We start from the raw sequence: 12,664 nt of genomic DNA, 5'->3' as shown, positions 1-12,664 counted from the left end.
GTCAGGAGTCTAAGACTTAGCAGAGATTTATTAGTAATCTTATCACAAACATGTCTCAAGTTTTTGCTTTTAATATGGGCCAAGCTCCTCTGAGGAATTTTCCTCACTGCAATTATATTCCTCAATGCATGCGTTCTGAAGCTGAGTTGATTTCCTTCCCAAAATAAAGCGACCTATCACTACACCACAGCAGCTCTTGTACATTTTTCCTCTGCTACTTAATAATCAATGTATTCATCATTAAAATCTGAGCCCTGAAGCAATGGTTTTTAGCATATTCTAATGACTAGCGACTTGCAAATTACAATGACCTTTCATGTACATTCTGTAAGCACCTTGTTCTAATGTGTACTGTATTTATAGTTTGCCAATACAAACTAGCCAAAGATTGGATAATTACTGTAATCTATTAGCTCGATTGCTTCCCTTGCTCATTTATAGCATGTGCCACGCAGGCCATTTTCAAAAGCTGGCCTATCTTTCATCTCCCGCAAGCTCAGAAAGTAAGGGATACTTCATCTTCACAACATACACACTTACTAACGTCTGAAGAGCGGCCCATCTCAGCTCAAGGAGGTTTCAAAAATAAAGAATTTTCCTTCCTATTAGTGTCATAATGCTATTTGTGACTGACAAAAAACACCGCTCCAAGAGTGTAAACTTTAGTTGAAGAATGTCAAGGCCAGTTCCATTTTCTGCCTATTACTCTGACCTCCAAATAGCATTTAATAAGATCAGCTCATTTCTTCGCTTTGAAAGGAAAAGATAAAGGCACTTCCCTTAAACAAGAAACAATTTTTTCGCTATAAGTAAACGTTTCGAGGGAAGCATTAAACTTTTTTTTTAAGCACAGTGCTGTGACCGGGGCGGGGGGGGGCCGATAAGAGCCGTGTGTGGAAGTATCAGCTCAGGTGGTCCGCTCACCCTCGGTGATGGTCTATTTCAGGCAGTTATGGATAGATAACATCACAGACACTGGTAATTAAAACAACACTAATTTTGTCTCGGTGGCCACGCTTTGTTGTTAGAAGCCATCTGTCATGGCCTTCACGCATCACACAATGAGAAGACATTTGTCTACGTATATTGTGCTTGGTCAACGGTTTTACCGATCTCCCGGTGTACCTGGACGCCCAGGCACTTTTAAAGACGTGGTGCTTTCATTTCTACTCTGGTACTCTGATTAATAAAACATTTTGCATGCTTAGTCAAAACACGCCGCAATCTTTTCACCACATATATTCATGGGGGAAAAAACCATGTTAATTCCCTTCCTTTTATCGAGAAAATAACAACAACAACAAAGAAATTCTCATTTGGATTGGAAGAGAAAGGAAAAATCAAATATGGAAATATTTGCCTTCCCTGTAAAATAGAAAACAGCCTAATGGAAAGCATGGTATAAAAACTCACGGACGACACAAAGCATCTCCTTTAAGATGATACGTATTTTTGGTTGTATATGTTGTTGATTCTTTCCCCTGCATCCATTTGTTTGATTTATGGACACTCCATTTCACTTCCCCTTTTATTCCGACATCTACAGTTACATGAAGAGTGACAGTAAGTCAAATGTTTTTATATTTTGGTAATAAAAGGAAAAGAAAAGATCTATGCCACCGGAGCTCATAGGAAATTAGGGGTAGCCCAAATGCACACTGAGTAGTTTAGTTCTGTTGTAATAAACTAAAGAGAAACTGTAATGGTGCATTTCAAGAGATCTTTAACAAGTGACACAAACAAGAGAAGCAGCAGACAGGACCATTTAACTTCAAACTCCACGGAAGTGAGCCAACATGTAGACTTCCTCCAGCAAATCCAGCTGGCTACTGGGTGGCAATCTTTATTCCTCAGTGGAAAAGCTACCCCCTCGAGACTCTGCAGGCTCCCCCAACTGCATTTTTTATCAAGTGTCTAAAAGGTGGGCGCTGTTAGAATTATTTTCTCCAGGCACAGATGATCACAGCCCCTTTTCCCCATTTAGCTGCAGGCGCACATGTAGTTTCAAATATTAGCTAGAACTCCAGCCTTCGCCAGTCCCTAATTGCTCTCTGAGGGAAGGGATCGTAAACGCAGGTATGGATGACACAGATGTAGCTCTCAACCGTTTGCAGGCAGGACTCCTGCATCAAAGCTATTTGCAAAGTGACACAACTAGTTATTACAAAGTACATTTTTATTATAGTCTTAAAATTTGCATTCTGCAGAAGCCATGTGGATTGTTTAATGCGGCCACAGAAACGTTGGGGTAACTGACCATTTGTGATATGGGACAGACACCTCAATATTTTTCCAGCCAGTTTAATAAATTCAAGCGCTTCTGTCAATAAAAGTAACCCGATCGTTTAAATAAGTTAATATTAGCACATCTTTCTTACCCGCTGCTACGAGCAGTCCGACTGCTGTCATTAAGCAAAAAAGGCCAAGACAATGTGAGTTTATCTGGTCCCACCTGCATCTCTACTCCTGATTCTGCTGAAACAAATGGGAAAGAAAAGCTTCCTGACTTTTGGCAAACTACAAAGGTGAACTCTATTCATCATGGAGGAACCGATGCTAAGTGCTTTCTGTCTGTCCATATATTTTAAAGACTTAGAAGGCACCTGGTGGTGTTCTCAGGATTAAGACAGGCGTGTTCAGCTTTGACACATGCAGAGTTTCTCTCTCAGCTTTCTCTTTGTATTGCTGCAACTATTGAAATGATTTTTGGACTGTAGAGTTTTGGAAACAAGGTTATTTTTCAGTGATATAAAAAGCCAAAGCTTCTACTTCTTCTGATCTTGTCATGAGTCTTCTAAGGTGAGAGGATTTGAAGGTGCTGTTACCCCTTTGAGGAGAAGCAGCTCACTAGCTGCAAAGGTAAGAGTATAATTCTCATCACCCATATTGTAATAAAATGTGCCTCTCCCGATATCGATAAAGCCTTCCCTGGAGAAGATTTCCAGAGACTTGGAAGCAAGTGAAAGGTAAACTCAGAGGAAAGACAAGGTGAAAGAAACCAGGTGGCCTGGTTTTTCAATCTTAACTCTTAAAGCAACAGCTCCAAAGTTCAGAGCCCAAACTGCCATCTGCTATGTGGCCTGACAGGGGAAGCGGCGAGGAAGTTCAGAAACTGCCGGCCTCCCAGGAGGCCATCAGAGCCTTTCCCAGCAGTTCCGGGTCCCACCTTGCACCACACCCCGCAACCAATCTTTTCACGTTCTCTAACTCATTTGCATGAATTTACTTTTTTGCCTTAAGAGGTTGTTGTAATGTGTGTTAAAACATACAGTGCAATTTTATCTCCATAATATCACAAAAGAAATATTATGTTAGTATAAAGTAAAAAAAAAAAAAGGCTTTCAAAATCTGCAGCTCTGCTAGCGGCAAAGCGCTGCTCAAAAGCACCACCCACAGGCGGGAGGGGTGTCAAGCCATCCCGGGAGTGATCGTTTTTGTTAATTTCAGCAATCCGAGTGTAAAAAATGACAGCGCCATGCAAGTTGACGGAGGCTTTTGATTGAAGTGACTGATTGCCTCGGCTGCACCTGCGGAAAATTGATGACAATGCTGTCTAAACCATTCATTAGGATTGGGAACTTCACGCCGATGAATGCTGGATTCATAAATTTGCTAGACATGTGTTGTAGATAATATGACAAAGCACTGTTTTCAAATGAACATTTCTTTGACCTAATTTTATCGAAATCATGGGAAGGAATGAAAGAATATATGTGCCCAAACTCTTTGGAAACAGCTGCAACTAAAACGAAGTCTCTCTTGTTCTCTCTTTCTCTCTCTCTTTGTCTTTCAAATAAATTTCAGTGAAATACACTTGGAATATATCTGCTGGTGTGCTTTAAAATATTTGTTAGAATGACAAGGCATTTATTTTTACCTCTGTGGACAATGTTACTCTCTTGTGTCTCAGATGAAGAAAAATTATTTTCAGGTTTTTTTTGAAGCTCCAAATTTGCTAAATTGAACACATGTGGAAAATAGATGGAACTAATAATAACGACACCTTCCCAGACATCTTGGGAGGAGCCATTTCGGTACCAATTGGACCTGCATTCTTGAGAACTAGACCGATTGCAGGCTTTAAAGAGAGGAGAAATCCCTTTAAAAATGGACTCTTCTGGTCAAAAAAGGTGAAACCAGGAAAAAATGCCATCTGTACACATTTTACATAAGATTCCTGACTTGCTGTTGATTTTAATGTATCAAAACACTATCAATATTGAATGAAGCTTTTTCCTGCATGTCCAAAAAATTGGTGATTCAGAGGGGAGAGAGCATCGTCCTCAGACCTGGCTTTGCTTAGCTGCAAGCGGGAAGGAAAGGCCATGGCTGAATCCATCTCCTGGAGCGGATTTCCCACCGGAGGTTTGACTTGTTAGGAAAGAGTTACATTTTTGGAAAAGAATACCTGATACTTCAGAATCGGAAATTCTTGCTGTAGAAATAGATCTGACTTCTACAACAAGGACCCTCTGTCTTGTACTTGGAATCCCCCCCAAAAAAACAGAATGAATATTTATTAACGTAAGAAGAACCTGGCGCAGGTCGGTCGCACGCATCCCAATCGGCCCAATTGCTTCTAAATCTCTTCCCCGGCATTTAAAGGAAATCTATTTTTATAAATTCTCATGCATTTAGGTTTTACTACGAGGAAGGTAATTTCTGATTAGGCATCTTGTTTTTTTTTTTTTTTTCTTCCCTATTTTTCCTAAAGAGTCCTTGCAAATATCAAGGTGCTTATGTTACCCCCATGCCTGGATGGAAAAGCCCTGCAGGTGTGAACAGCAAAGCTAATGGATCTGAGTTTTGCCAAAAAGCATTTTCTTACTGCTCTAGCAGCTACTCTGAACTGGAAAACATTATCCAGACGAATCCAAACAAGGCTCTTTAAGGGTGCTCTGCCCAAGCTGTTACAGATACAAAGTTACCAAGTAGATATGCAAAAACCCCTCAACACAGAACATCCCGGTCGTCTTCTAATTCCTATGCTGCATTTTCTAATGGGGAAAATGTGTAAAACAAATAACTGGGGATGGTGCCTCTGTGCAGTAAAAGCAGAATATTCTTGTGTTTCAGTAAATCGTGTAGCTCTCTAATTTAGCCAGATCTGGAAAGCCTAGGGCTCCAACTGCCTCTAGACTATTCAGACCCTGTGTCTGCTTCACATTCGGGGCAATATGTTTAAAACAATTCCTAGTTTGTCTTGGGTGGCCTTCACAATGAGAATCCCAGGCCTGTAAAACCTCTGAGGTCAAATGTTCGTTGACCTCACCAGTCCACCAACAAAGAGAGATACATGGGCACTTGCTGTACTGACCGGTCCTGGGTACCTCGGGGAACAGCCTCGCCCTGGGAGATGTTACAGTCTGGTCAGTGTGTGTATGGGTGAGGGGGGCAGGGGAGTGTGTGTAGGGAGTGAGGAAGGGGGAAGTGTGGATGTCAAACATGCATAAATTCTTGACAGCACAAGTTAAGAAAACCCAGATGCCCAGACTGACTCCACTCCAGGTTAACTAGTAGCTCTTGGAAGATGGGAGCATGTGGACACAGTTAAACAGTAAAACCTTTAGGGGGAGGTGTAGCAGAGATATATGTACATATGAGCCTCCAAGGACGCACGACGGACTAACCTGGGCCTTTTCCTTCCTCCTGTAGTTACTTTCCCCTCCAACCGTTCTGGTAGGGTTCAGACAGGCAAAGACAAGAAGGGTGGTCCAGGGAGTGGACCCCCGTCCCCCGTCTGGCCTGGGCAGCCACTTGGGTTTGTAACCCCTGATGGAGATACGCCCTCCACCTTCTATTCTGGAATCTTCTCAGGAAGGCTTTATGCTCAACACAAGAAAAAGAATTCCTTTCCTCCAAGATCTTTAGCTGGGAATCATTTCACTCATCCTATGTGTTCTGGTAATTTCCTTTGGCCAATTCCTTTTTCTCAGAAAACCTGTGTCACCGACATAATCTAGGAGTCTACACTTCTAGCAAAAGCTCCTTGGCCACAGGGTTTTGCTCCTTTGCCATGTGCGTGCCCTCAAAACATACTCCAACTCCTCTTTGGAGTAGCCTGAACTGGGACCCTCCTTGAGCCCGGTGTGAGACAGTCTCTGTCCTTACTGGGGTCTCAAGTGCTGAATTCATCTTCATTTCCCCTTAGACACAGTGAACAAAATCAAAGCTTTTGAATACAGATTCCCAGGAAAACGGAGCCCAGCTTGGGCCAGATGCTCCTCTCAGGTGACTACCATCTCAGCAAACACCTCTTTGGCTGTGCACTCACTTAGTGAACGGTGCCTTGAAGTGCAGCCACCCTGGGCGGGTCCTCAAACCAACAACGGCTGCAGCGGGATGCAGGTGAGAATGCTTCTTGGAGAATGCAGGAAAAGGACACGTGTCCAGTTTCGAGATAGCGAGTTCTCCTTGATTATGAAAGTTTTGAAGCACACACTCCCCCAGACAGGTAAGCGACGGTACCTCCAGCTCAGGTTGGGGTGAGATCTTGGAGGCCCTTCAGAAAACCGTGTTCTAGGGCTGGGTCTGGCAGTTGTGCTGAGCAGACAACACAGGGGGTGGGGAGAGGAGAGGGGAATGAAGAAGTTTAACAGGAAAAGTAACCTTAAAAATATGACCCCTCTTTCCTTCTTTTAGGAAAGGAGATGGCTGAGAAGTGGCAGAGGCCAGACTAGGACCTGGACCCATGGGCCCTCTTGGCCCACCCCCTCCAGCCTAGGCTGCTTCTCCCGCTGCCTCACGAGCCTGCTGGACCAAATAACCAGGCTAAGTTAGCAACATCCGGTCCCAGATGCACGGAGAGGACAGAACCCCTTCACCATCCATCTATCCGTCCGGGCATTCAGTCAGCACCAGTAACTGAGTCTGTGCTGGAGACACAGGATGAAAATGACATCAGCCCCATCCTCCAGGAACCCCCAGTCTGGCAGGGGACAGTGACGATTAGCAGGTTCTTTGAGCTGTATCCCAGCTGTGGGGATGGCCTTGCACAGAGCCATACCTACTCTCACAGTGCCTCCCCTTGTGCCAGACAAGAATAGAGCTGGTGGAGACCCCACCTGGGAGTGTGCACGCACACACACACCACACTTGAGTACCTACACACGTTTCACCACCACTGGGAGGGAAAGAAAAAATTAATCATTGGGGACAACAGTGTCGTGAGACCCCAGATCTCAGCAGGCACCAATTTCAGAGGCAACAGCATCTTTAAATGCCACAGGAATGCCGTCCTACCTGAGGCAGGTGCGTAGAGCTGGCCTTCCACCCCAGCTTTGCAGATTGCAAGGGGGCTGCGCAGTAAACCCCTTACACATCAGCCTCCTTCCCGAGGCTGGGAGGAGTTTGCTCTCAGAAGCATGGTTGTGTCTAGGCTAAAGGAACATGGTCCCAGTGGAGGGTATGAAAGATCCCACCTCTGAGCAATGCGGCTGACACTTCTTAGCCCAGCTGTCACTTGCAACAAACCCCAGCTGGCTGCACAGGGAGGAGAGGCAGGGCTGTCCGAGGCAGTGGCCGAACTGTCCCCAAGCAGACACCAGCAGGAGGGCCAGACAGATCGCCCATGGGGGAAGCCTGCCAGTGGAAGACCCAGGGAGGCCTGGGAGGGGTCTGCAGCATCTAAAGGGGCAGGGGGTCCGCTCTGATGGATTGTTCTCCAAGGATGTGAGGACCCAACATTCCCAGCACTTCCAAACATTCATATGAAGCCAGAAATGCAGATAATTGTGTGAACTCTCCGATCATTAAATGTTGGCAACAAATTCATATTTCTCTTTAATAATCTGAGAACCGAGCAGAACACATCTGTGGGTAGATCGGGCCCCCAAGATGCCCAATTTTGTGACTCTGGCTTACGCCCTTCCTCCAAGGCTCCTGGGAGCTCACGTGAACCCTTTACTTCCTCTCCTTTCCGCAAATCAGGTGTCACCCTATTAAACAGGTGACACTCTCTGCTGGCCCACCGGGCTGTGGGACTCATCCGTGGGACTAGGTAGTTTGGCAGAATTCAAAGGCTTTGCTCTGAGCGTGTGACATCGGGGGCCTGCTTCTGGTAAGAGCTCCCAGGCATCCCCGCAGAGTTGCCAGAGAAGGTCTGTGTTCAGCACAATGTCCCACAGCCTCTCCGGGGAGGAGGGTTTGCGGGAGGATTCATTTAAATGCAACCGATTTCTGCTTGCTGCTTCTCCATGGGAGGGGGCAGAATTACCCCCTGGTTATAAAGGAATCACCTCTACACAGACGCACGATAGTGTGTGAGCTGGGTGACTTAAATCTTAGCTTTTGCCAACATTGGCTTCCATCAGATTTTGTTCTTTTTATATATTATATATTTATGTATATTTATAAATATACATAATTTAGAAATGTATTTATTTTATATGTTATACATATTTTTTGTCTCTTTCCTTGCTACAGATTGAGCCCAATGCAATAGTGAAAATATTACATTTCACCAAATGGGCTTTTCTATATTGAAATGTGATCGCTGAGGCTCAGTGGGAATCAATTTGCTCTCAGGTTCCCCGATTCTGTCCCCTCTGGTTTCAACGAGGAAAGCGAGGGGCTCCAGGTATCCCCATTCAGGGGCTGCCACCGAAACATCTACCAAATCTTCACAAAAGGGGGACATCGAAAAGATTCTTTTTCTATTCTCTTGTGTGTAACCGTCTGCGTGCACATCCATGAGTGTTTGCATCTCGTGTATTTAAAAATCCTATTTAAAAATGCAAAGGTCCATACAGTGTCATTAAAACAAATGAGTATAACCCTTTGGTCATCTAGGTGAAAGCGTTTTGTTGGTTTTTTTTTTTTCGAATTGCTATTGCTATATATAAAAGTAACATATAGCAATAACCGTAGAAAGATACTGTGCCCTTGTGTATGGATAATTAAAATAGGAACATCTCTGGACTAAATTAAAATGTGTAAAAACCAAATCCTTATAGCATCCATGAAATTACAGAAGCTACAAGTGAATCACTAGCCCAGAGACGAAGCATTTCTCTCATTACTTCAAGAATCTCTTCCATGATCACAGTTTTACATTTTCACAAATCTACATGGTTCTTTTTATGTCACTAAATATCTCAGCTCACTTTTACTGCCCTCCTAATGTATATGATGGTTGGTAACAGCATGCAAACAGTCTCCAATCATTTAAGAGAAACCAACACTTTTAGTGCTTCTGTTGACACGATGACTACACATTGTAAACTAAAAATCTAAATAGGATAGATGGAGATAAATTATATCTTTATGAACATAAAGAAAAATGCATATTTTTCAGTTTCAGAAAGTCAAAACCCATAAGTCATAATCCATGAATTAAGAGGACCTGAACACCTGAGGACCTGTACACAGGTTTTTCACCTTAACCCATGACCTACACAATCTGAGTGATTTCCCTCGATGAAGAGCTCCTGATATGCCCTTTCCTCCTCTGTACTTTGAGTATGAGGTGTTATTACCCATAACTTTTTATTTAAAGGAATTGTGCAGCTGGGAAAATGAATGAATTTAATTATCAATGCAGTGTGAAAAAAATCATTAGAGCAAGGGCCTGGAACGCCACGTATTAAAAATAAACAAAGGCTATTAAAAAACCGTTCCGAAAAAGAATGTCAGTTTTTCTTCAATTCTTAAAAGGTAAATACCAAAAGAGAAAACCGCACGTAAACACCCATAGTTACAGAAGAAATGACTCTTTAAGAAAATGGTAAATGACTGACTGGATCATTTAACTTTAAATCTATACTTTATGCGGCAGTATGGGAAGGTCATTTGATTGCTATGCATAGAAAAATGAGGATTCTAATATGTTCTCAAAGTTTCACCTTCATAAGACAAAATTTTCATTATAAAATTTTATTTAGGGCTTCCCTGGTGGCACAGTGGTTGAGAGTCCGCCTGCCGATGCAGGGGACGCGGGTTCGTGCCCCGGTCCGGGAAGATCCCACATGCCGCGGAGCGGCTGGGCCCGTGAGCCATGGCCGCTGAGCCTGCGCGACCGGAGCCTGTGCTCCACAACGGGAGAGGCCGCAGCGTACCGCCAAAAAAAAAAAAAAAATGTATTTAATGGTGAGTACACAGAACTTCTGGCTCAGTTGTACAGGATGACACTTCCATAAGCAAAGAGCAAGCTTGTCTTTGCCTTTTCAAAGACAGCAGAATTACGTCTTTTAACCAAATTTTTAAAAACAACTCTTTATTAATATTTCCTCCATGACTGGAGAGTTGAAAGCATTGAGTGTCGGGGATAAATAATAAGCAAACTTGCTTCAAAAGGCCTCTCTGGTTGGCAAAGGCTACAGAGAAGAACGCTTTCCAGGCAAGCAGGGATGCTGAACTGTTTACGGGATGTGCAGGGTTTCCCGTTGGAACCAAATGGGACCTGTAGCTGCACAGACTCCCATGGGATATTTACAGCAGCGCCACTTACAGTTCCGACCAGGAAGAGCCCAGGCAAGATGGATGGGGGCTCAGCCATTTTACACCAAGAGAAGCCACGGGACAACAGAGACCGTGGTCCCCAGTGTTCCACCAGTTAAACAGAGAGCAGGAGACAAATTCAGGAATAATGAAGGAAGCGCAGATGATTCCACCTGAGAGGAAAGAGCAGGGGCCCTTCACCTCCATCAACTCAAGGAAGCTCACTGCCTCATGTGGCCCTGAGACCTGGAACACTGAAGAGTAGCAGAGATGCTGAGGAACACAAGGAAGTTGCTTATTGCAACAATGGAGACGCCAGTCTATGGCAGAGAGAGAATGGCCCTGGAGGAGCCGTGTGCCCTCAGCTGTGCTCAAGACCCCTAGTGGAGCAGAGCTTCCATTTTGTATCTGGGAGGCAGACGTGAAGGCAGAAACTCACATCAGACAATGGTCATTAACCAATTCCACACAATCCTGGTCGTTTTGGCCCAAAGCTTTGGTTTGTATGTATTTCCTACATGGCTCATGTTTACACCCCTCCTCTCTGCTGGGATTCCCTCTGGAAGGTTCTAGGAGGGAGTCCAGCGGAGCTTAGCTGGTTCTTCCCAGCCTCCCTCCTCTTGGAGCCCCACCAGGATCAGTCTCCAATGGTCCCCACCAGAACCCTGCCCAGCTTCCCTGCCGGTCCCCTCACCCGGCCTCAGCAGCGCCATCTGTAAAACCGGGGCATTGAGCAGATGCACACACAGGTGCCTGGGGTCCTGAGCGCCTGCAGATGTTTGAAATCTTAGCCCCTGCTAGACAAGCACTCTTTGAAAACGCAGTGAGAGCTATGGACTTTCTCCCCCAGAAAAAAAAAACACAATATTGCTTACGATTTCAAGAGGTCCACGGACCATCCCCAAGCTCATGATGGAGCCCAGGCTAAGAGCCCCTGAACTGGCTCAAAGGCACCACCCTCATCAACGTGAGTTTTCATATCAAGGAAACTGAGGTCCAGAAAAGAGGACACAGTGTCCCAAAGTCCCCCCGAAAGCTGGTGTCCAAACTGGGGTGACAAGTGGTTTCCTACCTCCAGGCCAGGTCCTTCCTCTGCGCCCTCTCCTCTCTCCTGTAGTTTCCTGAGTCCCCAGTTTGGTATCTGGGTGTCACCATCCCCTCCACTCCAGAGCGCACTTCCCAGCAAGGGCAGGGACGTAGGGGGACAAGTGGAAGAGGTGGGACACGGAGCCACCTCAGGTCCCCAAACACCATTGCCATCCGGTGAGCCCTGGGTGGCCGCTGCTGGCAGAGGGGGGCACGAAGGGGTCACCTGTGCGTCCCGTGCAGAATAGGAGGCCCTAAGCTGTTGTCTCCAAAAGCACATTTGCTATCTTTAAAAAAAAAAAAAAACTGTGGAGGAGGAAAGAATGCTCAGTCTAGATAAATTCAGAATGATTTGAATACATTACTGTAGTTAAGTTTAGTACATAAAGTACCGGGGATGGCTCTGCGGCGCATTTCAATGAAGCCCAAAATAATGAGACTCTGGCGGGCCGTTGCCACTTCGTCAGAGCGATTCTGCCCTAATAAGTGGGAAGGAGGTGTCCACGGCCCCCTGCCTCTGAATTGTCCTCATGGGATTGGACCCGGCCTCTGAGGGACGGCAAACTCCGAATGGGCATGAGATGAGAAGTTGAACACCTGGAGTGAAGGGCGAGCCAGGGAGCTCGTTTCCAGGCCTGAACCAGCAGCCAAAGTCTGTCTCCTAAACCTTCCAGTGATCCAAGGTGGCCGGGGTGGAACCGTGGGATGCCAGTAGCGGGAGGGCAGCCACTGATACCTCTGCCAGCTCTTCCTTTTCGCCCTCCTCGGACCCAAACTACACCCCACCCCAGCCTGTGGCACCTGCAGAAAATGGAACAGTGGCATCAGCTAAGGGACTAAAAGACCACCGCTAATTCCTTCCAGGACCTACCACAGGGAGGAGCTTAGGAGAGAAGGAGGTTTGGGAAGGAGGGGAGGAGGGAGAAGAGACAAAAATAGAGGGACAGTCTCCCAGGCGCAGCCTCCCAGCCCTTGAGTCAAGAGACATGAGGTGTGGCTTTTTCCAGAATTTCTGGGCTCAAATGGTTAAATCTGCAAGAGTTAAAGGAGAAAAGACTGACTCAACTTGTGGCCACCCAATGAGCCGCAAGTTCCAGAAGACATCCCAGGAGCCAACATCCGGGACAGGAGGACAGGGGAG

General features: G+C 45.5%; 1 long non-coding RNA gene across 1 annotated transcript in view; it reads right to left on the bottom strand.

Moving 5' to 3' along the window:
* The window catches only part of LOC132594067 (uncharacterized), a 189,522-nt gene extending 177,736 nt beyond the window's left edge, over positions 1-11,786 (bottom strand). Inside the window, exon 1 of the long non-coding RNA XR_009560180.1 lies at positions 11,510-11,786. This is a non-coding gene — a long non-coding RNA (uncharacterized lncRNA). The remainder of the gene's footprint in view (positions 1-11,509) is intronic.
* Positions 11,787-12,664: the final 878 nt, after the last annotated feature.

The sequence above is a fragment of the Globicephala melas genome, chromosome 19 (assembly GCF_963455315.2).
Source record: "Globicephala melas chromosome 19, mGloMel1.2, whole genome shotgun sequence".
In the NCBI taxonomy this organism is placed as follows: Eukaryota; Metazoa; Chordata; class Mammalia; order Artiodactyla; family Delphinidae; genus Globicephala; species Globicephala melas.
Note: the sequence above shows the minus strand (reverse complement) of the source record. Positions and strands in the feature narration are given on the sequence as shown.